The sequence below is a fragment of the Hemicordylus capensis genome, chromosome 3, assembly GCF_027244095.1.
Source record: "Hemicordylus capensis ecotype Gifberg chromosome 3, rHemCap1.1.pri, whole genome shotgun sequence".
NCBI lineage: Eukaryota > Metazoa > Chordata > Lepidosauria > Squamata > Cordylidae > Hemicordylus > Hemicordylus capensis.
The window spans coordinates 336,959,915-336,987,873 of record NC_069659.1 but is presented as its reverse complement, the minus strand read 5'-3'; the positions used below and the strand labels follow the sequence as shown (position 1 = coordinate 336,987,873).

The 27,959-nt window shown below is 44.5% G+C and overlaps 1 long non-coding RNA gene across 2 annotated transcripts; it reads right to left on the bottom strand.

Moving 5' to 3' along the window:
* Nucleotides 1-339: 339 nt before the first annotated feature.
* LOC128349176 (uncharacterized) lies at nucleotides 340-27,959 on the bottom strand. 2 transcript variants are annotated; one of them, XR_008318604.1, is made up of 3 exons: nucleotides 27,424-27,753; nucleotides 25,272-25,428; nucleotides 340-3,160 (listed from the first exon to the last, which is right to left on the bottom strand). It is a non-coding gene; the product is annotated as an uncharacterized LOC128349176 (long non-coding RNA). The 2 variants fall into 2 exon arrangements; XR_008318605.1 differs by having other exon boundaries at nucleotides 3,022-3,160; nucleotides 26,564-27,959.

The window sequence follows — 27,959 nt, the reverse complement described above, 5'->3', positions numbered from 1 at the left end:
TCGAAATGAAATGCAAATGGCCAAAACATTCCATCACAACAACCGGTCCGACCATTTTCAAGTGTTTTGGCTATAGGGAACAATGGGGAACTCGAAACACCCCATTGTTCCCCATGGCTAGTTCCTAGGGAAACCAAAGTGGGTTGTGTGGTTGGGCATTATGGGTGCTACCTACCACCTAACCCACAAAAGAAATGAGCAAACAGACAATTTTAAACAAAATTTAAACCTTCCCCCCAAACTCCCATAAGTTCCTATGGGGGTTTGGGGGGAAGGTCAAAAATTTGTTAAATATCACCCGATTGCCGATTTCTTTTGTGGGTTGATTGCGTGGTAGGTAGCACCCATCATGCCCTACCACACAATCCACTTTGGTGTCCCTCGGAGCTAGAATTGGGAAACAATGGGATGTTTTGATTTTCCTCATTGTTCCCTATGGCCAGAACAAGCCACAGAGTGCACTGCACACAAATTCTGCATTGCAAATCGTTCCATCGCGAACATTCCATTTTCCATTTTGCAGCCCTGCCTTGAGAAACACTGCAGAAGCACACAGTAAAAAGGAATCTGTCCCTCCCAACACAGAATGCAAACACAGTCCAGAAATGGCGAAAAAATAATCACTGACCCAGAATTCACTGCCAGCCACAGTGCTTGCTCTGCAGTAAGATCAATGGCACATGTTGCTCTCTCACACACAATTATAACTCCTTATGTTACTTACTAGCATTGCAACAGCTGCCACAGGAGCACTGTTAGCAGCAAGCATAACGCTCAATTAGAGCAACTTCAGCCACTGAAGTTTTGACTGAGTACACTTTGCAATGCAGATTGCAGAGCAGACCAGAGCAGTGAGTGAAGCACAATTTAGTCTCAAGGCCAGACATGGAGCTCATTACAGCAATCACCAATAAATATTACACTTACACACACACACACACCACTATCTCACAAACAAAACAAACCACAACTAGAAGGAAGGCAGGCACTCAAGTTCTGCCTTTGTCAATCTGAAACCCAGAAAAACCGGTTAGTTACAGCAGCCATAGCACAGCATATTATACCCCGTGCTGAGAAAACCACAAAATCAAACCTTCCTTTCTTCCATCCTGCCTGCCACAGAAAGACAGGAGGATAGAGCAGTCATGGCATGGTCAGCTCATCTCTGAGCTTAGCTGTCTGAAGAGTCAGTGTGTACTGTTGACAATACTATAGATGGACCAATGGTGTGACGCAAAACAAAGCTTCTAGACTCTTACCATGAGAATAACTCTTCTTTCCTCTCTTTTTCTCCAGCATATATCCCAAGAACTGCTGCTTGCCTGCCTATATCGGGATAACACCATGGCGTCAGATTCATGCTGGGCCCCAGCTGACAACCTAACACATGAGTCATGGCACCTGACAATCATCCATCATCAGGGCACAAGATGTCTTTCCAGGTGGAGAGATAAGATTTTCTTAAACCTTAAGGACTTGGTTCCTTAGTCCTCGCCAGCTCATTAGGTTGTTGACAGTGGGGTGGTGATGTTCCACGCTTATCTGAGTTACTGCGGAGGAGAGTTGGCTTTGCCAGGAGGGAGTTAGCTATTCCCTCTGAGAGTATGTTTTTAGCCTGAGGTCTACTTTGCCAGCTTTTCCTTCTCTTTGAAGGTCAGCCAAAGAGAGGTTTTTGGGGATGATTCTCTTCAGTCCTTTGTTATGGTGACCTAGGGCTGCATTGCTCCATGCTTTGCTTGTGCTAAGCGACCAACTTGCATAGTTTGCCAAATATAGGCATGTGCAGAGTTCATGGTCCTGTGAGCTCAGGTGTGCCCAAATGGAAGCTGTGGTCCCACAGTTCCAAATCATATAGAGAGGTGCTGTTTGCAGCCCCAAGATAAGCTCTTTTGGCAACTCCAACTGGGCCATGGCAGTGGCGTGGGTGCATGTCTGCGTGTGTCAGCTGCACTAATAGGCAGACTGTGACACATCTGGTTTTGGGGTTGGCCATGGTGGGGTATCAGTTGAGGACAGGTTTTTTTACTGGGCAGGCCCCTCAAGTGGCTAGTGCACATAGGCATCAGCCAGCTGAGCAGCAGAAGTGGAGCATATGGTGTGGTAGACTCTACATGGAGCTGGGCAGCAGTGGCAGAACATTTTGCAAAATTTAAAAGGTATAATCTGCTTCTTCACCACTATCCCCTGCCTCAGCTGCCGCTGGGAGCCACCATAGCTATTCACTGCAGGGGTCAGCGGTGCTCACACCTGTGACCCAAAATTTTGGTGTCCTAGGCAACCACCTAGGTCTGCCTAGGGAGTTAGGAACAGCGGCGTCCCACTGTGCACCATGTTGGCCACTGGCTGACACTGTACGGTTGAGTAACTTAATCTGGATGTCATGATATGCTACAATTTGATAGAGCCAAATATCCCAACACAGTTCTCAACCTTTTGTTTTACCGTCACTTGGTCTAAGGAATACTAAATCCAGTGGAACAAATGGTTATCTCTGAGTGTAGGGGTGATGGACTATCTAAAGGTTTCAAATGCTGACAAGGCATCTGCTCTTACTGGATTATGCATTCCTTTGACGTGTGTGTGTGTGTGTGTGTGTGTGTGTGTGTGTGTGAGAGAGAGAGAGAGAGAGAGAGAGAGAGAATGTTATAGAATGTAGTTACACAATGTGAGACACAACTCATCACAGACATGCCAGCAAAAATCAAAGAAAACAAATGCAAATAAATACTTTGTTGATTAAAGTCTGGGAATCTAGCATCAGTCAGGGATGCAGAAATGGATGCAGTCACTTCATAAGATGTTGTTACCAGTTCCAAAATCCATCAAGGATGTGTTTTTTGCTGCATCACCCATTTCTTTTCCAGAGACGGTCATTCCTCAGTTCCCTGTGATTGGGGACAAGTGACACACGCCGAAGGGCCACAGTAACACAAATGTCAGAAGAAGTCTTTGTTTGACCTTTCTCCCAGAGAAATGGGAGCTTGCCTCATCGTTGCTACCAGGTGGTCTGCTGCAACCCATCATTTCAGCTCGACTGCCGCTCCGTTTCTACTTCCTTGAAATGGTCTTCAATCAACGTCAAAAGAGCTATCCCCACTTTTCATCATTCCTTCTGGTCTTGTAAATCAGATCGGCACATGGAATGGTATCAGATACTTCCCTGAAATCGAGATAAATTATAGCCACTGGTTCATCACTTTCTGGCAAGCTGAAAGAAATGCTTGCAAGGGGGAGGAGTGAAGGAGAGGCATGCAAGCACATTTCTTACATAAACGTTTGCTCTCATGCAATGAAGATACAAACCCTTGACTAAATTATCCTGGAGGTTTTGCAAGAGTGTGTAATCTGAATCCTTCAGCTGTACCTTTCCCAGCACTGACATTGAGCTCAAGATGGCTATATAGATAAAACAGACAGCTTTCAGGCCTTCCTCCACTGTTCCGTGGTGCTTCTCTTGCTGTTTCCAAATTTTGTGCCTTGCTTGTAACATTTGCTTATTCTGGTGCTGTGTGTACGTGATGCATTCACTATTGAATTTATATTGAAAAATGAATAGATAATAAATGATAGTTCTCTGCCCCCAAAGGGCTCACAATCTGAGAAGAAATATAAGGTAGACACCAGCAACAAGCACTGGGGGCATGCCATGCTGAGGCTGGACATGGCCAGTTGCTCTCCTTCTGCAAATAAAAGAACATTGCCATTTTAAAGGGGGCCATTTTGCTCAGTGAGCAGGGAGTCTGGTTATTGCTATCTGCTATTCCTCTGCCATCATTCCTCAAATAAATGTTTTGTTGTTTTGTTTTGGTATGCACTTCCCAAAGTGCATACCAAAAGTGCTTTGAAATGCGCTCCCTGTTGAAATAAGAGCCTCCCCATCTCTGACAACTTTTTAAAAGTCCTTAAAGACACATCTTTTCACCCAGGCTTTTAATTAAATGGTGTTTAAATAGTTTTAACATTGTTTTAATATACTAAAATTTTAAATTGTTGTCATGTGTCAATCTTTTCTGTTATCATTTATTTTGTTTTAATTAATGTTTTAACTTTTCTGTCATTTATTCTGTTTCAACTAATGTTTTAACCTTTCTGTTGTAAACCGCCCAGAGATGTGAGTTTGGGTGGTATAGAAATATGTTAAATAAATAAATAAATAAATGTCTGAAAGATCTTGGCATGTGTCTCTTGTGGGTCAGCAAGGAGATGTGGTAACATCAAATACTGTAAGCCCTATTCAGAGAGCTTATTTGAAAAGCGATGGTAGGCAAGCAAAAGTTTCCCAAAGTATTCCAGAAGTCCCACTCCTGATGCTTCACTCACTCACCCCCCCCCCTTGTGCTGCTCATGGTTAAGCATTTGTCTGAAGAGGCGAACACTGTAAGCATGAGGGTGGGCGCTTCTGAAATCAGAAGACTCAGGGGCGGGGGGGGGTGAGGTGTGAGTGTGTGATATGCACTGAGTGTGGGACGTCTGGTGTGCTTTCCAGGGCTTGTACTCATGTACAGCCTCTTTCCAAATAATATCTGAATAGGGCTATAGGCACTCCTCCTAGGAGGCTGAATACTTAACCATTTAAGCAGAGAATGAGAGAGAGAGAGAGACCCATGAGAAATTTGCTCTGAGAGGGACATACATTGACATGTACTGTGCAGAGCAGTGGCTCATTGCTAGGGTAGAAGCATGGATTGTGTGGGACTGAACTCTCTACATTTGATTGGTTTAGAATGTCTCCCACACTTTGTATCCCTCGGGACCCGCTTCTCAAAGCGTCATGTCTAATAAAGGTTCCAGTTCCTATTGGCAGGATCCTCCTTGACTGCTCAGTAAGGGCAAGAAGGGCAGCGTCCCTCCAAACTAAAACAAACTAAAGGCTCAGACCTACCAGCAGCCAGGGAAACCTTCAGAGCAGGGAGCTTCTTCTAGCCCCTAGAGCTTCTTCTAGCCCCTAGCTTCTTCTAGCTTCTTCTAGCTTCCTCTGCCTGTAACTTGTTTTGGTCTTAGTGGCTGGAATAGCTGCTACTCAAGCTGTTCCAGCCAATCTGATTCCTGGCAGGGGGGGCCTCCTCCTGGCACTGCCCCCCCAAAAGAACTAAAATAATGGGTTAAAAATGCACTTCCTGGTTGCTCCAGAGAGTTTTAATTTTATAGTTTTTAGATTATTGTATTGTTTTAACTTTTATATGTGTTGTAATATGTTGGACTGTTTTAACTTTTATATGTGTTTTAATTGTTGTTAGCTGCCCAGAGATGTAAGTTTGGCTGGGGTATAAATTTGATAAATAAATAAATAAATAAATTTTAATACATTTCCCCTTTGTCCTGGGGGCAGTGCCAGGTGCCCAAACCAGACAGCACTATAAGAGTTTGCATGGACTATAGAATGCTGAACTCAATCACCAAACCAGATGCCTTCCCTATATCAAGGATGGACACTTAACTAGATACATTGGGTGGACACTTAACTAGATACATTGGGTGCTGCCAAGTTAACTTTGTGACACCTTATGGGTTATATGAGTTCAATGTTCTACTTTTTGGCTTGTGGAATTCCCTTGCCACATTGCAAAGGTTGACAATGATATTGCTTACATTGGTGACATTGCTATCTTTAGCCAAAGTGCAGATGAATGGGAGGAAATTTGGTCTTGTGGTAGCAAGCATGACTTGTCCCCATAGCTAAGCAGGGTCTGCCCTGGTTGCATCTGAATGGGAGACTTCATGTGTACTCAAAATTTTTAGCTCTGTGGAAGCAAGTTAGGAAGAAAACCTGGGTAGCTTTTCCTCCTATCTTGCTTCCACACATCGCTTCTGATGGGAGGAGAGCTGGTCTTGTGGTAGCAAGCATGACTTGTCCCCTTAGCTTAGCAGGGTCCGCCCTGGTTGCATATGAAAGGGAGACTAGAAGTGCGAACACTATAAGATATTCCCCTCAGGGGGTGGAGCCGCTCTGGGAAGAGCAAAAGTTCCCAAGTTCCCTCCTTGGCATCTCCAAGATAGGGCTGAGAGAGATTCCTGCCTGCAACCTTGGAGAAGCCGCTGCCAGTCTGTGAAGACAATACTGAGCTAGATAGACCAATGGTCTGACTCAGTATATGGCAGTTTCCTATGTTCCTATGTGACCATGTCTTACTGTAAAACTCAGCAAATGTCAGCTTGGGTTACCTGAAGTTACGTATCTGAGACACAAGGTAGGAAATAGGCATATAACTCCCTTGTGGGATAAGATGAAAGACATACAGAACTGGGAAACTCCAAAGACAAAGACACTGGTCAGATCCTTTCTAGGTCTGGCTGTATATTACAGGTTTGTTTCCAATTTTAGGACAATTGCAGGACAATCAGACCTTACAAAAAAGTGTAAACCTGATAAAGTGGTTTGGAATTCAGAATGTCAAATTGCTTTGATAAACTGAAAAACCTGTTAACGAATATGCTTCTATTAAAAGCACCAGACTTTGATAAACCATTTATTGTGGCTACAAAAGCATCAGACAGTGGTCTGGGAGCTATTTTGCTGCAGGACTATAACAATATAAAGCATCCAGTAGCTTATTTGAGCAGAAAGTCATTGCCACACAAAAGAAACTATTCTTCAATCCAGAAAGGAGGATTGAATCCAGCCATAACTTGGGCTTTGCACAAGTCCTACATATTTGATCAGGCATTCACCTTATGGTATCCTCATGCCTTGCAGAGGATACAGACTATGAGGAACTCTAATTTCAAACTGCTGCAAAGGTGGTCCTGGAAGTTATGAGTTCCAAATGAGGGTACAACACATACCTGGCAAAGAGAACATTATTGGGGATGATCTCTCAAGGCAAACTGCTGGACTTTAAAGTTCAATGTTGCACCCTTATCCTTTGTTAGGATAAGTATTCCACTTAAGGGGGTGGGGAGTGAAGGAATGAGACCTTTACCTTTGTGCTTTTCAAATGTTTGTATTATATATGTAATTACTTTTTCGCTGTGTTCTGTATTAAGCAGCTGTGCAGGAGTCAAAAGTTCACAGCTCCTGTTCTACAGTTTGGTCTGGGAGGGAAGAGTTCTGCTGTTTAATTTTTGGAGGGAAGAGAGGGTTTGATTTGATTGGCTATTTTGATTTTTTTTTTAATGGAGGGAACTTTAGTTTATTTTGATTGGTTTGTTTAGCAAAATTGGAGGGCGAGGTGGGCAGGAGAGAATAAAAGGAGGCTTGCCTACAGCAGAAAATTAGTAAAAGCTGGAGGAAGAGTTTAAAGTTGGAGTTAAAGTTGGAATTAGAGCTGACTAGAAGTACGACCCTGAGAGACACAGCTGGAACCATGAAAATGTAAGCAGACTGCAGAAGAAAGCTGACTGGGGCACTTTCCAGAGTACAAGCTGCCACGTGCCCCATAAGTGCCCCTACGTATTGCCAGTGTTTTGACATTGCGCTTGCTGCACTGTCAGCAGGGTGCCGTCCATATTTCCCATGCCTTGTTTCAAATTTTAATGGTGTGTTCTGGCTCTATAATGTGATAATAACATTGCGATAATGTGGTAATAATGATAATAAAGTAGCTGTGTTTTTCCATGGTAGGGAGGCTCGCAACGAAGTTTATGCACTGCAGCATGTTGCAGTATGGACAGTTCTTTGCCCCCAGCCCATACTTGCTTCCTCCACCCCCTCACCACGGAGAGAGACATGAGCAGGGAGAAATCTCCGCTTTCCCCTCCTTTCCTCCCCACAGATCCCAAACCCCACACCTCCTTCCTCCTCCACTTGCTTCCAACATAACTTGAGCTTGTCAACACAGAAGGGGAGGGGGGAGGGAGGAGATTGGAGGAATTTTTAAAATTATTATTATTTTCCCACCAGGGTTCTTTTATGCAGTCCCCCATCTGCAGTCTGGCTACTTTAGCCCAGACTCATACTAGTGCAGCTGAGCAGATTTTTGAATCCAACCTTTCCTCGTGCACATTTATTTAAGAGGAAGCCCAGTGAACTAAATCGTTTACTTTTGTGCAACCCCACTTGCTTACTACAAGGCAAAGGGCAGGGAGAGAGATCAGTCACTTACTTAAATGGAAGCCCATTGAATTGAATCATGATCCATTTACTTCTGTGCAATCCCACAGCCCTTACTGGAGGAGCGCTCGCCTCCTGCCTCCTATTTATTTATTTCTCTGGAGGCGCACCAGTTCCTGTCTTTCCCCCTTCCTGGCTCGCCACAGGATTCACTCCCCCCCACCCCCAGTAAGCAGTTCCCTTGTTTTGGCATTCCAATTGATCTCCTCACACTCCACTCCCTCTCTTAAAAAAATAAAAATAATTATCCAGTTATTCCTTGTGCAAAACTAGAATGATGCAAGACAAGGTTAGATTTTTGTTTTGGAATGGTGCTCCCCGCTGCTGGTGGATTAGCACAAGGCAGCCGAGAAGCTACCAAAAAAAATTTCACACACACCCCTCCACAACTCCATTGGCCCAAATGGAGGAGGAGAGACAGATAAATGCATTTTAAGGAGAATACGGACAGTGCTGCGTAGCTGCATGGTTAGTGGGAATGCCTTCCAATTTTGGAATTGGTTATAGCTCAGTGGTTGAGCATCTGCCTTGTATTCAGAGGGTACCAAGTTCAGTCCTTGGCATCTCTAGGCAGAGCTGGGAAAGCCTCCTGCCGGAAACCTTGGAGAAGCTGCTGCTTGCTCAGGCAATACTGAGCAAGATGGACCAATGCTCTGACTCAGTATAAGGTAGCTTACTTAGTTTCCTAAGGTTCAGGTAGCAAGTGCTGGGAAAGATTTATCCTGGAGGGCTGCTGCCTGTCAGAGTAGACAATATTGGGCTAGGTGGACCAATGGTCAAATTCAATATAAGGTAGCTTCCTATGTGTAATTGAGTCTGGCCTAATCTGAAATGAAACCATCCCTATTTCCTTCTGCTTTGAGCATTTAATCGGATGCTTTGGACTATACTTGTCCCAAATTTCAGGGATCTAGAGTCACTGGGAAAGACCCTAACAATTTGGAGCCAAGGTCAAAGAGCACATTATACAGCAGACAGCTCTTCCACTGTGCGTATTTATAAATAGCATGACATTATTTGCAAGTGGTGCCAAAATATTGTACACTGCAGAGGAGAGGAAGAGATGAATCTGGGGTCCAGTGACACGATCCAATCTATTCCTCGTCCATCAGCAGATTTGGGCTTTGATGGGTTCTCTCTCTGGAGAAGAGGCATCACAGCGGGGAACTTAATTGACCAAGCTGATTCCTGTATTGCTAGTGCAGCTTGTTCTAAAAAAGAACCATGGAAGTGTGTTATCTGTTAAATAATACATTAGGCCTTCCATAGGTAGGTGCAGTATAATAGGAGGCTATCAAAGACGACACAAATGTCAGCCTTCACACAGGAACCAAAGCAGTACTGCTACGCAAATGTGTTTCCAGCCAGCACCACAAGCTTTTGTATTCCTTGTTCAGCCTCTTTGCCAGTCAGCTCCGACTTCAAGGGCCACTCTGCTCTCTGATGGCCCCGAAAAAACATAATTTAACTCTTGGGAGTGAGATCTAGGGCGGAATCTAGAAATACTGCAGAATCGGTCCTTGGCAGCTGTTGTCATTGAGATCCTTTGGAAGATAACAGCTCTGTCTGACCAGTTTCAACATTTTGGAACAACTGAATCTCTGCTAACAGGGCCCGCTTAATGTGTCCGTTTCCTTATATTTAGCATGAGGAGAGCAACTGACCCCTATTTAACCCAGCAGAGTGGCCCTCCAGTGACTGTTGCCGGTGTCTCCCTTGCAGGGGCCCCCAATGAATTGCTCATAGCCCCAAATTCCATCAGCCATCCCTCTCCTCCATGACCTTTTCCAAAAAGGAAGTGCAGCACTGGAGGCATCTGCACATAGCATAGGAGAGAGCTCCTAACCTCACTTAGTTCTCTGCTGCTTCCACCTCCATATGTGCTATATTAACATATTTACCTGAATCCCAAAACTAGATTTTTCCAAGTTCTTTGATGTTAAAATTCTGTGGGTTGCTGAAATTCAGAGTCTCTTTGGGGTAAAGTAAAGTGTGTCGTCGAGTCAGTATCGACTCCTTGCGACCACAGAGCCCTGTGGTTTTCTTTGGTAGAATACAGGAGGGGTTTACCACTGCCATCTCCCACACAGTATGAGATGATGCCTTTCAGCATCTTCCTATATTGCTGGCTACCCGATATAGGTGTTTCCCATAGTCTGGGAAACATAGCAGCGGGGCTTCGAACCGGCAACCTCTGGCTTGATAGTCAAGTCATTTCCCCACTGCACCATTAGGGGCTTCCCTTTTGGGTACCCTGTTTTTTTAAGGAGGTCATCTTAAATCCAGAGTATAAATACAGTATAATGTTAGAGACTTCTAAAAACACATGTAATCATTTGTGTGGGGAGGTATGATTGAGTGTAATGATGAAAGTGGGGGTTGTGGGCCTGGGCCTGGGCTCTTTTCTCCTGCTCCCTTGAATTTCTTTTTATATTGTGAGTCTCTTTGGGACAGGAAATCAGGAACCAGGAACTACCTTTAATTCTTTTTGCTATGTAAACCACTTAGATTTCTTTTTTCTTGTTGAAAAGCAGTATTTATATATTTTTAACAATCTTAATAATCTTATTAACAACAACAACAACAACAACAATACCTGTCTGACTGTGTAAAAATTATTATTATTATTATTATTATTATTATTAATTAATAATAATATAATCCTCACAGGACAAAAAATGTAATGGTGGCAGCCACAACCACTGCAGAACATTCCCACATAGCAGAAAAGCAAATAAATAAAACTTGTGAGATCACAATATGTGACAATCTATAGCCGAGTTGAAAATTATTTCCTATAAACAGAAGTGCTTTCTGTGTTAGAATTTTGTAATGGGTGATGAGGCCTAGAAGAGTCCATTAGCATGCCTGCATCAGCACTCCTTGTTGAATTGATTTCTGTTTCATTTATTTTCTGTTTGCCTCTCATTGTACCAGCACTGTCCCTATATTGCTCTCTGCAGTTTTGCAGTACAAATACACAAGGAGCAGCATACAAATAACGATTCTCTTTCTCATGGGTTGCTGCTCCAGCAGGCTGCCATCTAAAACAGTGGGTTAGGGAACCTGTCTTGGTGGAAATTGTTTACAGGTGGATGTATTGGCCTTCAAATGAAAGGTGAGGCCTACCCATGGATGGTTAGGCACACCAGATAGCCACTTCAGATACCAAAACTGGCAAATGCCTACCACACAAGGCTCAATTTACATAGGAAGCTGCCTTATACTGAGCCATATAATTGCTCTGTCCAGCTCAGTATTGTATATGCTGACCGGCAGAAAATTTCAGACAGGGGTCTTTCCCAGCGCTACCTGGAGATGCCAGGGACTGAACCTGGGACCTTCTGCATACCAAGCAAATGCTCTTTGACCAGGAAGTTTTCCAAACAGCAATTTCTCTGGCTTCACAAACTTAGGGTAGGGGAGAGTTCATACCAGGGAGGTATTTACAGTGCCTTCAGTTCAGTGTTGTTCAGTGGCATTATTTGGCTTTTCAGTGATGAGTGGCCCTTAATGCATAACATCGATTGATTTAAGTGCCTTCAAGTCAGTGTCGACCCTTAGCGACCACATAGATAGATTCTTTCCAGGATGATATGTCTTCAACTTGGCCTTTAAGGTCTTTCAGTGGTGCATTCATTGCTGTCGTGATCGAGTACATCCACCTTGCTGCTGGCCGTCTCCTCCTCCTCTTTCCTTCAACTTTTCCCAGCATTATGGACTTCTCAAAGGAGCTGGGTCTTCGCATAATATGTCCAAAGTATGATAGTTTGAGCCTGGTCATTTGTGCCTCAAGTGAACATTCTGGATTGATTTGTTCTATGATCCATTTGTTTGTTTTCCTGGCTGTCCATGGTATCCTCAAAAGTCTTCTCCAGCACCAAAGTTCAAAAGCGTCAATGCTTTTTCTATCTTGCTTCTTCAAAGTCCAGCTTTCACATCCATAAAGTGTCACAGGGAAAACCATTGTCTGAACAATTCTAATTTATGTAGGTATAGGCACGTCATGGAATCTAAATATCCTTTCTAAGGCCTTCATTGCAACCCTACCAACTGCTAGCCTGTGGAATATTTCTTGATTGCTGGATCCTTACTGTTGATGGTCAATCCTAATAGGCAGAGCTATCATTGTCAATCCTGAGGCTGGTTGCTGTACCCATTGTCATTAGTTTAGTCTTCTTGACATTTAGTTGTAGTCCCATTTTTTCACTGTGCTCCATTACTTTCATTACTAGAGCTTCCAGTTCATCCACATTCTCAGCTATAAACCTAACCCCTGCTAACATGGCAAAGAGGCACCTTTTAACGTGGTGATTCTCTTTTATTTAGCAGGTGGACAGTAACTGGCCCTATCCACCCCCAGCACAGTACTTCCAGTGACTGATGCTGGTGTCTATCTTATGTTTCTTTTTAGATTGTGAGTCCTTTGGGGACAGGGATCCATCTTATTTATTTATTATTTCTCTGTGTAAACCACCCTGAGCCATCTTTGGAAGGGCAGAATAAAAATCGAATAAATAAATAAGAGTGGTGTCATCAGCATAGTGCAGGTTATTGATATTTCTTCCTCCAGCTTTAAAACCATGCTCATCTTCTTCCAATCCAGCTTCTCTCAGTATATGTTCAGTATATAAATTGAATAAATAAGGAGAAAGTATGCAGCCTTGTTTTATTCTTTTACCGATCCCGTCAGTTTCACCATATTCCGTCTGGACTGTGGCTTCCTGTTCTGTGTATAGGTTTCTCATGAGAACAATGAGATGTTCTGAGATGCCCATTTTCCTAAGGATATTCCACAAATTGACATGGTCAACACAATCAAAATCTTTTCTGTAGTCAGTAAAGTACATATGGACTTCTTTGGCTTTCTCAATTATCCAGCGTGCATCAGCAATGATGTTTCTTGTTCCTCTGCCTTTTCTGAAACCAGCTTGAACATCTGGCATTTCCCTTTCCACGTAGGGCTCCAATTTGCATTGGATGATCCTGAGCATTATTTTTCTAGCGTGTGAAATTAAACATATTGTGTGATGGTTTGTGCAATCTTTTGAATCTCCTTTCTTCAGTATGAGTATGTATACTGACCTCTTCCAGTCTGTTGGCCATTGTGTCATTCTCCAAATTTGCTGGCATAGTTTGGTTAGAGCCTTGACTAATTCTTATTTTGCCTGCCATATTTCTGTAGCTATTCCATCAATTCCTGTAGCCTTCTGACTTGATAATGCCCGGAATGCTGATCTAACTTCATCTTCCCGTACTAGAGGTCCTTGCATGTAGGGAATATCTTCTAGAGTATCTTGGATGTTAATGTCCCTGTTGTACAGATTTTCAGAATACTCCTCCCATCTCTGTTTGATCTTCCCTGAATCAGTTGCTAACTGTCCTTTGGCATCCTTTAACATACTAATTTGAGGTTGGAACCTCCTTCTGAGTTCAGATATCTTTTGGAAAACTCTCATTCTTCCATGTCTATTTCCATCCTCAAGGTCTTTACAGATGTCATTGTAATACTGTGCCTTATCTCTTCTAAAATCTTTCTGAAATTCCCTATTAAGTTCCTTCCTGAGGTCTTTATCTTTCTTGACTTTGGCTTCTCTCCTCTTCTTGGAAACTTCCATGGTCGGTTCTGACATCCATTTTGCTTTCTTCTCTTTCTTGGTCTTTGGCAGTCTCTATTCACACTCATCCTTAATGCATAACATTAGCATCTTTCAAAAGTTCCATTTTGTTGGAGTGTTGAAAACAGTTGTGTGTTATACTCTGGCATTTTTGCAGAGCTGTGTGGAGAAACCCCATGGATAAAGTAAGAAGTGGAGGTGTGGTTACCTGCCTGAGAGTGACTTGGGGGAGTGTCAGCTCTGCTTGCCACGTCAGCTTTCCCCCTCTTTAGTGTACTGTAAAGCCACCTAATGGCGCAGCGGGGAAATGCTTGACAAACAAGCAGAAGGTTGCCAGTTCAAATCCCTGCTGGTACTATATTGGGCAGCAGCGATATAGGAAGATGCTGAAAGGTATCATCTCATACTGTGTAAGAGGAGGCAATGGTAAACCCCTCCTATATTTTACCAAAAGAAAACCACAGGGCTCTGTGGGCTCCAGGAGTCAAAATTGAGTTGACAGCACACTTTACCTTTACTGTACTGTAGGTTTGTGCAGTCGGATATATCCAATAGCAATACTCTGGATATATTGAGAATAATTCCAATTTGATATGGGTAAGCCTATATCAGAGTGGAATGATCAGAATCCCCTCTGGAAATATCGTTAAAATTGTTTATTTATTTATTAAGTTTATATACCGCCTTATATACCCACCCAAGGTGGTTCACACAGAAAAATTAAAACAAAACTATAAAATACACAATTAAAATATTAAGCTAAAATATAACATGAATCTAAAATATTATTGTTAAAATTGTGATGAAATGGTATCTCAAAGAGGAGGAGTTCTGAGACTCAAAGGATAAGACCGTCTGAAAAATAAAGGACTGGGTTATTAGGACAGTCTATAATAAAGACTGGGTTGTATAGTACAGTTCTGGAAAAGAAATGGGTTCAAAGGGGGAAAGCCTTATATATTGTGTATATGGTGTGTATAAATGCTGTGAAGTTCAAGTTATCAACTTGTTTAGCTAGCAAGATTTCAGTCCTGCTAATCAGTAGTGAAACAAACCTCAGACAACACCTTTAAATAAATATTATTCTTGTTTTGTTTTAAAGTACATCTGACTGAGTGGTTTCTGTAACAAACCCTGCTCATCTGCAAAGCCATGTGATCAGGCTGAAATCAGCTGAGTTACAGAGGCTTCATCATATAACTGGTGGCAGTGGAAACATAAGTACACTTATACAAGCCAAAGTATAAGTGAAAAACAACTGGAAATATACTTTATACACATCCCTGATTCAGACCAAATGCCATAAAATTATTGGAAAATCAGAAGAGAAGATGGGAGTGGAAATACAAAATGGCGTCCGTAGCCACTTTCTGCAGTTCCAGCAGTTGCCCTAACCCCCACCCATTGTTATTGCTGTCTCAGTTGGTTGGTTTGACAAGGTGTCCTTCCACACCCACCCTGTTGCAAATGGGGGGGGGGGAGAGAGAGAAATCCTTTTGAACCAGTGTGAGTTTCCCCCATAGAGTTGGGATGGTTGGGATTAGGGGTGTGCATGGAACGGGCTGGTTAGGTCAAGGTTGAATCCAGTTTGTGGCAGGGGGGTTGCGAGCTTTAAATAAATAAATAATTTTTTAAACATTTTGGAGGCTACTGTGCCTGCTGTGCCTAGTTGGGATATGACAGTAGCTGGAGCATGAAGTTGATCTAGTGTGCTGGTACTCTTGTGCAAGAGGACCTGGAAACATCAGAAGGAGAGAAAAATAGAATATATTCTCTTTTCTCCACTATCTGGGCCAGAGGGAAGTCCAGCAATGGGATGTAGGCAGGTTTGTGAGGCTGCGAGCTGTGCTATAGCCCTGTGTTGGCAAAACAACAGAAATGTGACTAAGCCATGTGGTTTGTTCCGGCATTTGAATAAGCCTGTGCGCCGGTGGTCTGGTGCAAGCGCACTGAAAATAACCATTTTATTTTTTTGCTGAAACCCCGAGAACTTCACATGTGAGTACCACCCTGAGAATTACCCTCCCCATTCAGTGAGAGTACAAATGTTGTTTTGGATTAATTGCTGCACTCATTGACTGTAGAAGGGTTTGATTGATCTCCCATGGAGATATCCTTGTAGACTGAGATGTAGGGGGGAAACCAAGAAATTATTATTATTAATAATAAACTAGCTGACCCGCACAGAGCATCTGTGTGCTCTTTGGGGCCGGCTGTTCCCCCGCCGCACCTTGTCCCACTCTCTCTTCCCCCCTCCCTCCTGCCCCTCCCCTGCCTCACTCTCGACACAGTGACAGGCTGCCCCTTCATTGGCCAGACCGGGCGGCAGCGGCCACCTCCTCATCCGGCAGCCAGCCGAGGTCTCCGCTGCCTCCTTACCCCCGCCGCCTCCTTGCCCCGCCGCCGCCTCCCAGCGGCCAGCCGAGGCCTCCTCCTTTACCGGGATGGCCAGGCCAGGCCATCCTGCCGCCTTCGCCTCCCAGCGGCCGGCTGGCCGCCTCCTCCTCCTCACCCAGGACAGCCTGGCCAGGGCAGACCGTCCCACCGCCACCTCCTCTGGCCATTTTGCACTGGCCCACCGCTGCCATTTTTTGTTTCCCCTGAACTCCCGTGGCTCGCCCAAGCCTGGCCGGAACTCTCGCAACGCGAGTGTTCCGCCACCAAATTCCTAAGGACATGCATGCCGGCTAAGAGAAATAAGTATATAGATACCAGGCACCATGTATGCGTGCGAGGTGCTCCTTGTCTAGCTGGGTGCAAGGTGAATGTGCCAATAGCAAGCAGAAGCTGCGGCAGTTCAGCCTCCTCTTGAACTCTATTAGCCAGAAATGGGCAGCACAGATCAGGGGGAAATCCACAGAATGAACAGAGCAATGTCTGAAAAACCACAAGGAACTGTAACTAACTGTAATAAAATGCAGGAATGTGAACGGCCTCGATTTTCACTTATTAACACTTAGATGTGTTTTATATACTCTCGTCCTAACTTACATCACTTTAGTCAAAACCCTCAGTCTGGGAAACCACCAGGGGCATAACTGCAGGATAACTGAACAAGGAGGAGGGACAAATGTCCCTGGGCCGCTGAGGGAGGGGGCCCCACTGGCAGTTTGCTCTTTGCTTCTCCCCTTGCACCTCTCTGGAGAAGTGAGGGCGAGGCACATCTTCACTTCTCATCCCAGGCTCACTCCAGTCCTGTCACACCCCTGTCTAACACTGAGCTACAGTCCTTCCCTGTATTATAGGGGGGAAGTTGTGTGTGTCAGAGTCATGACCATCATCCCTAGGAGTTTCACTAAACATCTAAAATTGTGCTCCAAATTCCTCTATCAGCTGTAGAATGGCAGATCCCTATGAGGCAGGAGCTTTTCAATCATGGCGCCAACTTTGTGCAATGCCCTCCGTAAGGAGCCTTGCTCAGCCCCTACACTAAAGCCCCATCCCGACATTTTCCTTTGTACGTGTGTTCATGTACACGTTTTTGTGTGAATGACTGTATATGCGTTCACTTTTTAAATGAACCTGGGAACAGAGCTTCTCAAATGCATGGTACAGTTAGGAAGTGTAGTGCTATACGTATGTTGAACGTAACATGTGAATGATTGTATGTGTGTACAGATCTGTGTGTGTGTTCACAGCACACAGATCGTATGTGTGCTGAATATAACGTGTGAATAGGGCTCACTAATTTCGTAAAAACACAGGGCTGGTTCATATGAACACGGCCCTCTACACAGAGGTTCACCTAGGTAATTTTGGAGTCTGGACCTAAAAGCCTTTGGAGGCCCTCCCTCCCTTGCAAATTAAGCATCATCATGCTTGGCCGGGTGACCATCCCACCCTGGACAGACTAAAGAGGATTTGAGGACCCTCAGGGGCTGTGGAGGCCCTGGAAATCCAGGGGTAAGAGTGCCTCTGCATCTACACAGAATACCCTTGGGAGAACGTGCCTGCCCCAACATCAACAAAAGGACGTGCCAATGCAATCTTGGAACATCCTTTAGTTGCGCTTGAGGAGGGTTAATCTGCAAAACTCTGTTTAAATAAATAAGGCTTTCACCTGGGCCTAATGAGCACAAAGATAACACTGGGGTTTTAAAATCATCTTGCCGTTACTTTGGTTTTGTCGCTGTTACAAACTGCTGTTTCATTCTTGCAATTATTGCTGTTATTTTAAAATGTATCATATCAATGTACATATATTTATTTAATTTTTAAATTTTAGAATGCATTTTATGTTAGCATAAAATTATGGGACAATGTATGGAAATGAGAAATATAATTTTTTAAAATACACAAAATGAGCAGTATTTGGGTTACTTACTTGGGAGATCTTATTTTTAAACACTTATATTATTTAATATTTTGCACTAAATAGCACAGTCCCACTTCTGTGGAATGTGAATTGAAATAATGGAGCAGAATCCCCACTTGAATTTCTGTGACTGCAAGGAGAGAGGGGTGATTTTTTTTTGGCCAGTCTTCCCTTCTCTCTGCAGCCCCTCCCCCCCCAATATGCCCCTGAGGATCCCTCAAACCTAAGGGACCAGTGGCGACTAGAAATCTCTGTGTGCCTGAGTCAGGGCCAGTGTTCCCTCTAACAGGGATTCCCAGCTGTTGTTCACTACAATGCCCAGTATTCCTGGCTGCAATGGCCTTTGGCTGGGGATTGTGGAAGTTGTAGTCAACAACATCTGGGAATCCCTGTTAGAGGGAACATTGGTCAGGGCACCATATCCTGCCCCTCCTTGTGGGCAACCTCCTCTCTCTCTCTCCCCCGCCCCACTTTTAAAGTGGGAGGCAGGAGGGCATTGTACTGCCTTGCACCTACATGGAGCATGGGAGGGAGCTCCTAGACTCACCTAGCTCTCTGCACATATTGCAGGTGCTGAAGTGTAATATTAAAGGTAAAGTGTGCCGTCAAGTCAATTTCGACTCCTGGCGCCCACAGAGCCCTGTGGTTTTCTTTGGTAGAATGCAGAAGGGGTTTACCATTGCCTCCTCTGGCACAGTCTGAGATGATACCTCTCAGCATCTTCCTATATCGCTGCTGCCCAATATAGTACCAGCAGGGATTCGAACCGGCAACCTTCTGCTTGTTAGTCAAGCATTTCCCCGCTGCGGCATTAGGTGGCTCGAAGTGTAATATTAGAAACTTTAAAAAACATATGCAGTCATTTGGGGATGTGTTTGTATGACTGGGTTTAATTATCAAAAGGGGGGTTGTGGGCCAGTATTCCCTCTAACAGGGATTCCCAGATGTTGCTGACTACAACTCCCAGCATTCCCAGCTGCCATAGCCTTTGCTTGGGGATTATGGGAGTTGTAGTCAACAACAGCTGAGAATCCCTGTTAGAGGGAATACTGCTGTGGGCCCTTGCCCTGAATCTTTTAAGGACCTAGCAACACTCCCTGGCCATATAAGGGACATATTTTAGGGGGCTGCAGAGAAAAGGAGGACTCTACAAAAACCACACACACCCTCCTTGCACAAGTGGTACATCTAATCAGGATGCTGCCAGAGTATATAAGTTAACAAATTAACATTGAGGAGATAAATTGGAATAAGAAAAAAAATTGTGATACCGAAGCCTAGGAGGAAGAGAGAGAGTGCACACCAGTGTTGCCTCTAACAGGGATTCTCAGATGTTGTTGACTACAACTCCCATAATCCCCAGCCAAAAGCAATTGCAGCTAGGGATGCTGGGAATTGTAGTGAACAACAGCTGGGAATCCCTGTTAGAGGCAACACTGGAGCACACACATTAGTGGAATCTTCCTGTTCTTTTAAACCAAGAGCTTTACAACCCTCTTAGCTCAAAATTTAAACAACATCATTAGTTCTTATGTCAATTGTGATTAAAACACCTGATTGCATCTTTTAAAACATCAACCCAGCCCCCATATTTGCCACCTCTTCATAGCTGCCTTACACACTGTGTTTGCCATGATTGCGTAAGGGGAGATAGCAAAGAAAATAAATGAAAATGCCTCATGACCAATTGCCACACCAGCAGCTTTGTGTCCCATGGAAAATGACCAGCAGCCCCCCAAAAGTCTGGCAATCAAAAACTAATGATGAATCAATTAAAATGCATTTGGGAAGATCAATATGCACAGGTTGGACACAAGTAGCCCATTAATTTCTGAGTATCTTTCAAATGCGGCAGCAGTAGTAATCATGTTAGCTTGAAATCCAATTATTATGCATTTAATAGAGCATTAATATTTAAACATCCTTTAGTGTGTTTAGATAGTGCCCTTTCAATAGAATTGCATTTCATAAAAGGAATACTTGAGTGACATCTTCTAGTACCAAAAGCAACCAGCCTAGCCCTGAAATGTTAGAAGACTGATAACAATTGAGGTGATGATCAGATGGCCAGAACCAAACTATAAGATAATATGCTATATAAGCAACAGTTACAGACCCTACTGTGGAGTCATTTCCTGGGATTTCCCAGTGTGGAGAGGCACCACCTCAGAAGAGTCTTCATTGTTCTGGAACAGACGGACGTCGCTACCCCTCTGAACCGTAGTGATGGTTAGGGTTAGGCATTGCCCATCAGCCAGTGCTGCCATGCACATGACTGGAAGCCCAAGTGGTTCTGCATAAGCTGGCAGTTGTGGAACGACTGAATACTGTCGCCTACAGTAATTCAGCGCTACTTCCACAGCAGTGCTGTGCAGCTGCGCATGTGCAGTTGTAAGTCATTGCCCAACTGCGAATGCGCAGTTGTAAGTCGTCGCCCAACTGCCCACTTGTACAACACCACCAGGGCTGCCTGTCATGTGTGCAGTAGCACTGGCTGATGGGCAACACCAGCATTGCGTTAGGTATCATGTTGGCCATTGTCTACATGGAGAATATCCCTTCTGGCTTCTTGTATTTGGACTGCTCTAAAATTCCCTCCAGCTTAAAAAAAGGTGCATGCTGCTTCATCATAAGAAGGCAGAAGAGCAGCAGATGGGTAGCAGGCCACAGGGAAATTTGGAATCATGTATTTACTGGAATCCAAGACCAGGTTTTCCCCAAGTTCTTTGATGTTAGAAATCTGGTAGCCATCTTAAAGTCCTCTTCCTTTTGGGTATATATAGGTATAACCTGTATTTAACCCCTATTTTTAAGGGGTTTGTCTTAAATTCAGAGTCATCTTGTATTTGCGTAAATACGGTACTGCTGAATTGGAAAGCCTGAGGAGCAGGGGTGGGGTGGGGGAAGACCAGTGTTCCCTCTAACAGGGATTCCCAGCTGTTGTTCACTACAATTCCCAGCATTCCTGGCTGCAGTGGCCTTTGGCTGGGGATTGTGAGAGTTGTCGTCAACAACATCTGGGAATCCCTATTAGAGGGAACACTGGGGAAGACTACAGTAACTATAAAAGGAATTGTGTGGGCATGCATGTACAGCCATCCCTTGCCAATCCCAAGGGTTCAGTTCCGCGAAAACCTTGCAGTTAGCAAGCCATTGAAATCAATGGCAAACAGGGGGTTAGGGGGATCCCAGATGAGAAAGGATGACAAAATACAGTAAAAAATAGGGGGGGGGGAAATCCCCTCAAATCACCACGAGTCAGTAACAGGAGTAAAGGGGAACCCCTGAAGTTCACTCCTGACTCCCAAAATCTGTTGGGAATTCTCTCTGGTAAGAGAAACCCTTTTTCATTATAGCAGAGTGCACAGAGGCACAACACAGCGGAATTTAGTTAGGCATGCGTGTAGGCTGAGAGTAAAGTAACTTGGAGCCAGTTCATAGTTTCAAATCAATATAAGTGGTATTTATTAGAGAACTCCATTCTAGATAGGAAAGTGAGGAGTTAGGATCTCTAATCTAGCTAGCTAGCTAGCTGGATGCAGATGGATTCTGCATCTCTGCACACATGGTGCAGGGAGAGGAGCTTGCATGCTGCAAGGTAGAAGTAACAGGATGAGAAGAGGAGAGAGGAAGGAAGTGGCTGGAAGGAAGGAAGTGTCCCTAAGAGTAGCAATCTACATTCCAAAGGGATAGTGTCAGAGCAGTAGTGAAGGGATGACCAGTGTCTTGACCCTCTAGCCCTCTGACTCACTAGTCTGTCCTCCACTGTCATTGAGACAAGAGACAGCGTATAGTCCTTCACTTCCAACAAAATCAACCCTGACTTCCGAAAACTGCAGACCCCCCCCCACCAAAAAAAAAAGTTGCCCCCAAATCTTGCCAAACCACAGATGCTTGGGTTGTGGTTGGCGAGACCTGCCACCATTTCCCAGTTGCAGATACTCAAAACTGCGACTGGGAGACATGCGGTTGCCGATGACTGCATATAGGACACACAAACGTGTACTGCACTCAACCGTGGCTACAGCAAGTATTCAAAACACGAAGGGAGATGTATTGCTTACATGTAGAATATCTTTAGCTCTCACAACATTTGAAAACGAATTTCCCTTAATTTATATAAAATATGTATGTAACTATTGCTCTACTGAAATATCTAAAGCAGTTAAGAAGAACCAAGATATTAACCACACTTTGGCTGAGGGGGCTGGAAAAAATAGTGTTGTAGCTTCCAGGAAGACATTTTCCCTCCCCCCTTGCACTGGAGACAGTCTTGTAGGTCAGGGTTCCCAACCTTGGGTCCCCAGATCCAGCCACAATGACTTTTAGGGATGATGGGAGTTGTAGTCCACCATATGAAGACCCAAGCTTACGAATAACTGCTGTAAGTGACTTAACCTTGTAGCTTCCCTGAGTAGCTTTCATGGGGGTTAGTGACAAATAGGTGACATCTATAGAGGTTCTAAAAAGGCATCTGGCCAACAGATTTTGAGGCCATTCACACAATCAAAAACTGAGTTCTACCTGTGTTTGGGAGCTGTTTGCTCCCAATTTTTGGCTGAGTTGAAGCAAGGTAGGGGGAAAACCTGGGTACACAAGAAGCTGCCATATACTGAGTCAGACCATTGGTCTACCTAGCTCAGTATTGTCTTCACAGACTGGCAGCGGCTTCTCCAAGGTTGCAGGCAGGAATCTCTCTCAGCCCTATCTTGGAGATGCCAGGGAGGGAACTTGGAAACTTTTGCTCTTCCCAGAGCGGCTCCATCCCCTGAGGGGAATATCTTATAGTGTTCGCACTTCTAGTCTCCCTTCCATATGCAACCAGTGCGGACCCTGCTAAGCTAAGGGGACAAGTCATGCTTGCTACCACAAGACCAGCTCTCCTTCCATCAGAAGCGATGTGTGGAAGCAAGATAGGAGGAAAAGCTACCCAGGTTTTCTTCCTAACTTGCTTCCACAGAGCTGAAAATTTGGAGTACACACAGCTCCCAAACCTGGGTAGAACACAGTTTTTGATTGTGTGAATGTGTTTCTTTCTACTCTTGTTTCACAACTAACTTTGGAACACTGAGGCTGTAGCAGTTTTTAAAAAGCAAACCAGGCCACCATGATTCTTTGTTTAGCAAAGAGGTTCTAAGTAATTGTGGGTTGCAGGCCTGCACTGCAGTCTCTTGGAGACTGCAGGCCTAGTAACTTCCGAATGCTACTTTGGAAAGATCATGAACAAACAGAGACAATATTGAAATTCCAAGCCCACTTTTAGGAACAGAGCAAAATGAGGGCTATCAACCAATTCACATCTTCTGAGCTCGTCAATCACCTGCCTTGTACCAAATAAATGGACTGTTGATTCCACTGAAATAAATTACAAAAACATCAGCAAAGGTGCCTTTTTGAGATAATCAAAGAACTGTGCAATGCAGGTTACTCCACACTTCTTTAAACATCTCAAAAAGGCACACTTCGTTGATGTTTTGGTAATTTGCAAATTTATTTCAATGTAATTAGATCAATCAATCAATTCATTTGATAAAAGGTAATGTAATAAACAAAAGCTATTCTGTGAGAACAGGGGTGGCTAACCTGATGCTCTCTGTTGTTGGACTACTGTTCACGATGGGATGATGGGAGTTTTAGTCCAGCAACAGCTGGAGAGCCAGAGTTTGGCCATCCTTGATCTAAGATGGAGGGTGCACAACTCAAATGCCCCCGTTGGCTGGAACCAACCATGCCTTGGTGTCTGGGGGCCAAGATTAATTTTCAGCACATCACTTTAAAACTAGTTATTAAAGATATTAATGAAAGGGATGGAACACAGGTTTGGCGTCATGGAGAAAGATGGATGTGTCAGATGGGTGGGACAGCATCTGCATTGCATGCAGAAGGTCTCAGGTTCAATCCCTGGTATCCCCAGGTAGGGCTGGGAAAGACCCCTGCCTAAAGCCCTGGAGAAGCTGCTGCCAGTCACAGGAGGAAATACTGAGCTAGATGGACCAATGGTCTGACTTGGTACAAGGCAGTTTCTGTTGTAGGGCAGTGGTCCCCAACCTGGGGGCCTCCAGATGTTGATGAACTACAACTCCCATCATCCCCAGCCATAATAAATTGTAGCTGGGGCTGATGAGAGTTGTTCAGCAACATCTGGAGGCCCCCAGGTTGGGAACCACTAATAGTGGCTCATTGCATTGATTCCAGAGGTTGCTGGTTCAAATTCCTGGTGTGCACAGAGCAGCCATTGCAGAGACCATATTCTAGTCTGTTTAGACCACACTGCAGAATAAATATCCTGGCACCCTAAATAAACAGAGGGCTTACAGGCTTGATCTCTTTGTGCTGGAGGGAGGCACAGGAGTTTTGCTTGGGGGAGGTAGCTGCAGCTTAATGGTAGAGCACCAGTGTTCCCTGTAACAGACATTCCCAGATGTTGTTGACTACAACTCCCAGCATCCCCAGCTACAATAGCCTTTGGCTAGGGGTGCTGGGAGTTGTAGTCAACAACATCTGGGAATCCAAAGCAGGAAGCTTTGCCGGCAGAAGGTCCCATATTCAATTCCTGGCATCTCCAGGTAGGGCTGAGAAAGATTTCTGTCTGAAGCCCTGGAGAACCACTGAGAGCCAGTGTAGGCAACATTAACCTCGATGGACCAATGGTCTCACTCAGTATAAGGCAGCTACCTATGTCTTTCCTCTCCTCTCCACTCCCAAAATTAAGCAAGGTGTTGCTCCTCAAGCTTTCCCTCAGTCTGCAGCCCTGTTAGCAGGCCTTGCGGGGTCTAGTAAAAAAGAACGGAGAACCCACAAGCCTGAAGTCTGCCCAGCCCTGTGCTTGGAGTCCTTTGTATGCAGCCAAGTGGATTAAAAGTTGTCATCACCAACTAAAGTGGATCCCCACTGGTGAATCAACTCAAGTTTTTCAGTGGGATCCAGCACACTGCACAACGATTGCCTTGTACCGCAGGGGACTGCGAGACCTTATTTATTTATCTCACTTCTATACCGCCCTTCCAAAAATTGCTCAGGGCGGTTTACATTAAAACAAAACTAACATCAATTAACCATTATAATCAAAAACTGTAAAAACATAAAACCATTATTAAAACAGTTTTTTTAAAAACCCTGGAAAATCAGGCCAAACCTTTTCAGTTTTAAAACAGTTTAAAAACCCTGGAAGGCCAGGCCAAACAGATAGGTCTTAAGTGCTCTCCTGAAGGCCAATAATGAATTCAGATTACGGATTGCTGCCGGGAATGCATTCCACAGCCCAGGAGCAGGTACAGAGAAGGCGCACCTCTGAGTCGCCACCAGATGTGGTGGTAACTGAAGACAGACTTCCTCAGATGACCTTAACATGCGTGTGCTGGAGATCGTGCAGAAGGCGGCGCTTCCTAAGATAACTTGTGTTTTTCAGACAGCAGCAGCCCTCCATGTCACGTGGCAAATGACTTCTATAAATGAGAAAGTAAAGGAAAAATCCTATTGCGCATAAGGTGAGCTGAAACTTCAGCTCCTGAAGGCAGGGAGGACCTCTCCACCTGTACTTTGTAAAGCAGCATTCACACAGATGATGATGTAATAATAAAAAAATAATAATTAATAATACATAGAATGTAAACTCTTTGGGTTCTGGCCTTAGGTGATTAATGTTCCAGTCAGATTAACAGCCCTATGCTAAGCATCACGAACAAATCTCACCAGATTCAGGAAGGTTTACTCGCAAGTAATTTGCACTGGATTGTTGCCTTATGCTTCAGTCCTACGCACATTTACCTGGGAGTATGCTCTATCAAATACAGTGCGATTTGCATCTAAGTAAACAGACATACGGTTGAGTTGTAACGCTTCAATGGGGCAACATTCAGAAAGAAAGTTGACTTGGAAGAAAATCCCAATAAATTCAAGGTAAGTGCTCCAAGCCTTACAGCTCAAGCATATGCATGATTAAAGGTAAAATGTGCCATTGAGTCGGTGTCGACTCCTGGTGACCCACCACAGAGCCCCGAGGTTATCTTTAGTAGAATACAGGAGGGGTTTACCATTGGCTCCTCCTGCACAATATGAAATTATGCCTTTCAGCATCTTCCTATATCGCTGCTGCCCAGCATAGGTGGGAAACACACAAGTGGGGATTCAAACCGGCAACCTCTGGCTTGTTAGTCAAGCCATTTCTCCGCTGTGCCATTAGGTGGCTGTATATGCACTACCCAAAAGCAAATTCCTGTGCATTAGGCAGAGCTTGCACTTATCTAGGTGCATAGGATAGCAGCTTTGCAACTCAATGGTCAGTATGTTTCCTGGGAAGTATATTTGAGTTTGCAGCCCTAAGAAAAAAATGCAACCCCTTTTGACTTTTTTTTTTTAGCAAGCAGTCTCTGCCTTGTTTTTCAGAGTTCTGGATAAATATTTCAAAACAATAAATTCTTATCTTTAATCAGGGTGCAACCTTCAGAAACAGGGAAGGAATAATCAACAGTGCCTCTGGGCATGTACCCAATTGTCTCTCACCACTTTTATATGAACACACCCCACCTCCAGGGACTCAAGCTCTGGGGAGTGGTTTTCCGAGAAGTGTTGAAAAAGTACCTGTTTGCAAACACTAAAGAATGCCTAAAGAAAGTTGCACACGAAAGTTGCACACGAGGAAACTGAGACGTCTGAATTTTACTTTCCTGATCATATAGGACCAATGGTCTTTGTTTTTAATGGCTTACGTGCTGGGTGAAACCCAGAAGCCTCGGTGTCTAGCTGCAGTTACACAGAGGGCTGGAATTCTAGCAATGCATTTGAAACGGCTGGTGTGAGGTGGCTGATTCGAATGCATGCCGTTGGCTTCTGCAAAGAAAGTTATAAAACAACACTTTAAAAAACCCAGCTAAGGCGCGGTCCATTTATTTTTGAAATCGTAAACAGTCTGCTATTGGGTAAATTTCGAAAATTCTGGAGGGTTGGGATTAATCAAATGGATGTTTGATTTCTCTCTCTCCCTCCCACAGCTCTGCACTCGGAATTCACCAAAGGCTGCGTTTCCACCTCCCCTCCCGTGGCAAATTAAGGACCAACTCCCGTTCAGGCCGTACAAACACTCTTCCCTGGGAATAAATGCCAACGGTCTCAGTAGTATTTATTTATTATTATTATATATAATAATTATATAATAATAATTATTATAATAATAAATAGTATTTAAATTCTATAGGCGGGATCTGTGAGCTTAACACATACTGACTCGCAAGTAAGTTTTCTTGTGGTCAGTGGGGCTTGCTCCCAGATCATTGCGTATAGAGGATGCAATCTGAGACTTCAATCCTATGCACATTTCCTAAAGAGCAATTTCCATTCAGCTCAAGGGGGCTGACTTTTGAGCAAGCACGCCTAGGAATCCCACCATAGCGACCGCTAAGCGGACTCTGCCCGCCTGAGTCAATCTCACTGGAACCTTTTACTTTTGTTGCTTTGCTTAAGGGTCAAGAGACTGGCGCGCGCAGATTCGGATCGAGCTGCTGCGATTCCGAATCTGGGTTCCGAAACGTCCTGAGATGAGATGAGATGAGAGCAGAGCCTGACGCGGTACCCCTCTGTAGATCGCTTCGGTTTTTGTTTTTTAAGAGTGTGGTGGGAGAAGCAGCACGTTGGGAAGTGACACTTGCTCCTCAAGCCGACCAATGAGAGAACCGGGCAGCTGCACGTGCAGCCAGTAAGAGAACCCGAAGGACTCGGCCCATTTATTTATTTTATTTCCTCCTCCCCTCCCCCGCTCCCTGCCAGGGTCGCCCTGAAATTAAAGGGAAAGCGCCGCGCAAAATTGGCGGCACCCAGAAGATCAACCATGGGGCCGCCCGGCCCGGCCCCGCCGCCGCCCGGCTCCCCAAAGGGGCGGGCACAAGCGCCGCCCCCTGGGTGGCTCAGGCTCTCACTCCTCCCAGGAAGCCGTGATGGACAGCCCTGAGTGGCTTCTTGCCTCTCCTCGCCGCGGAGCAGT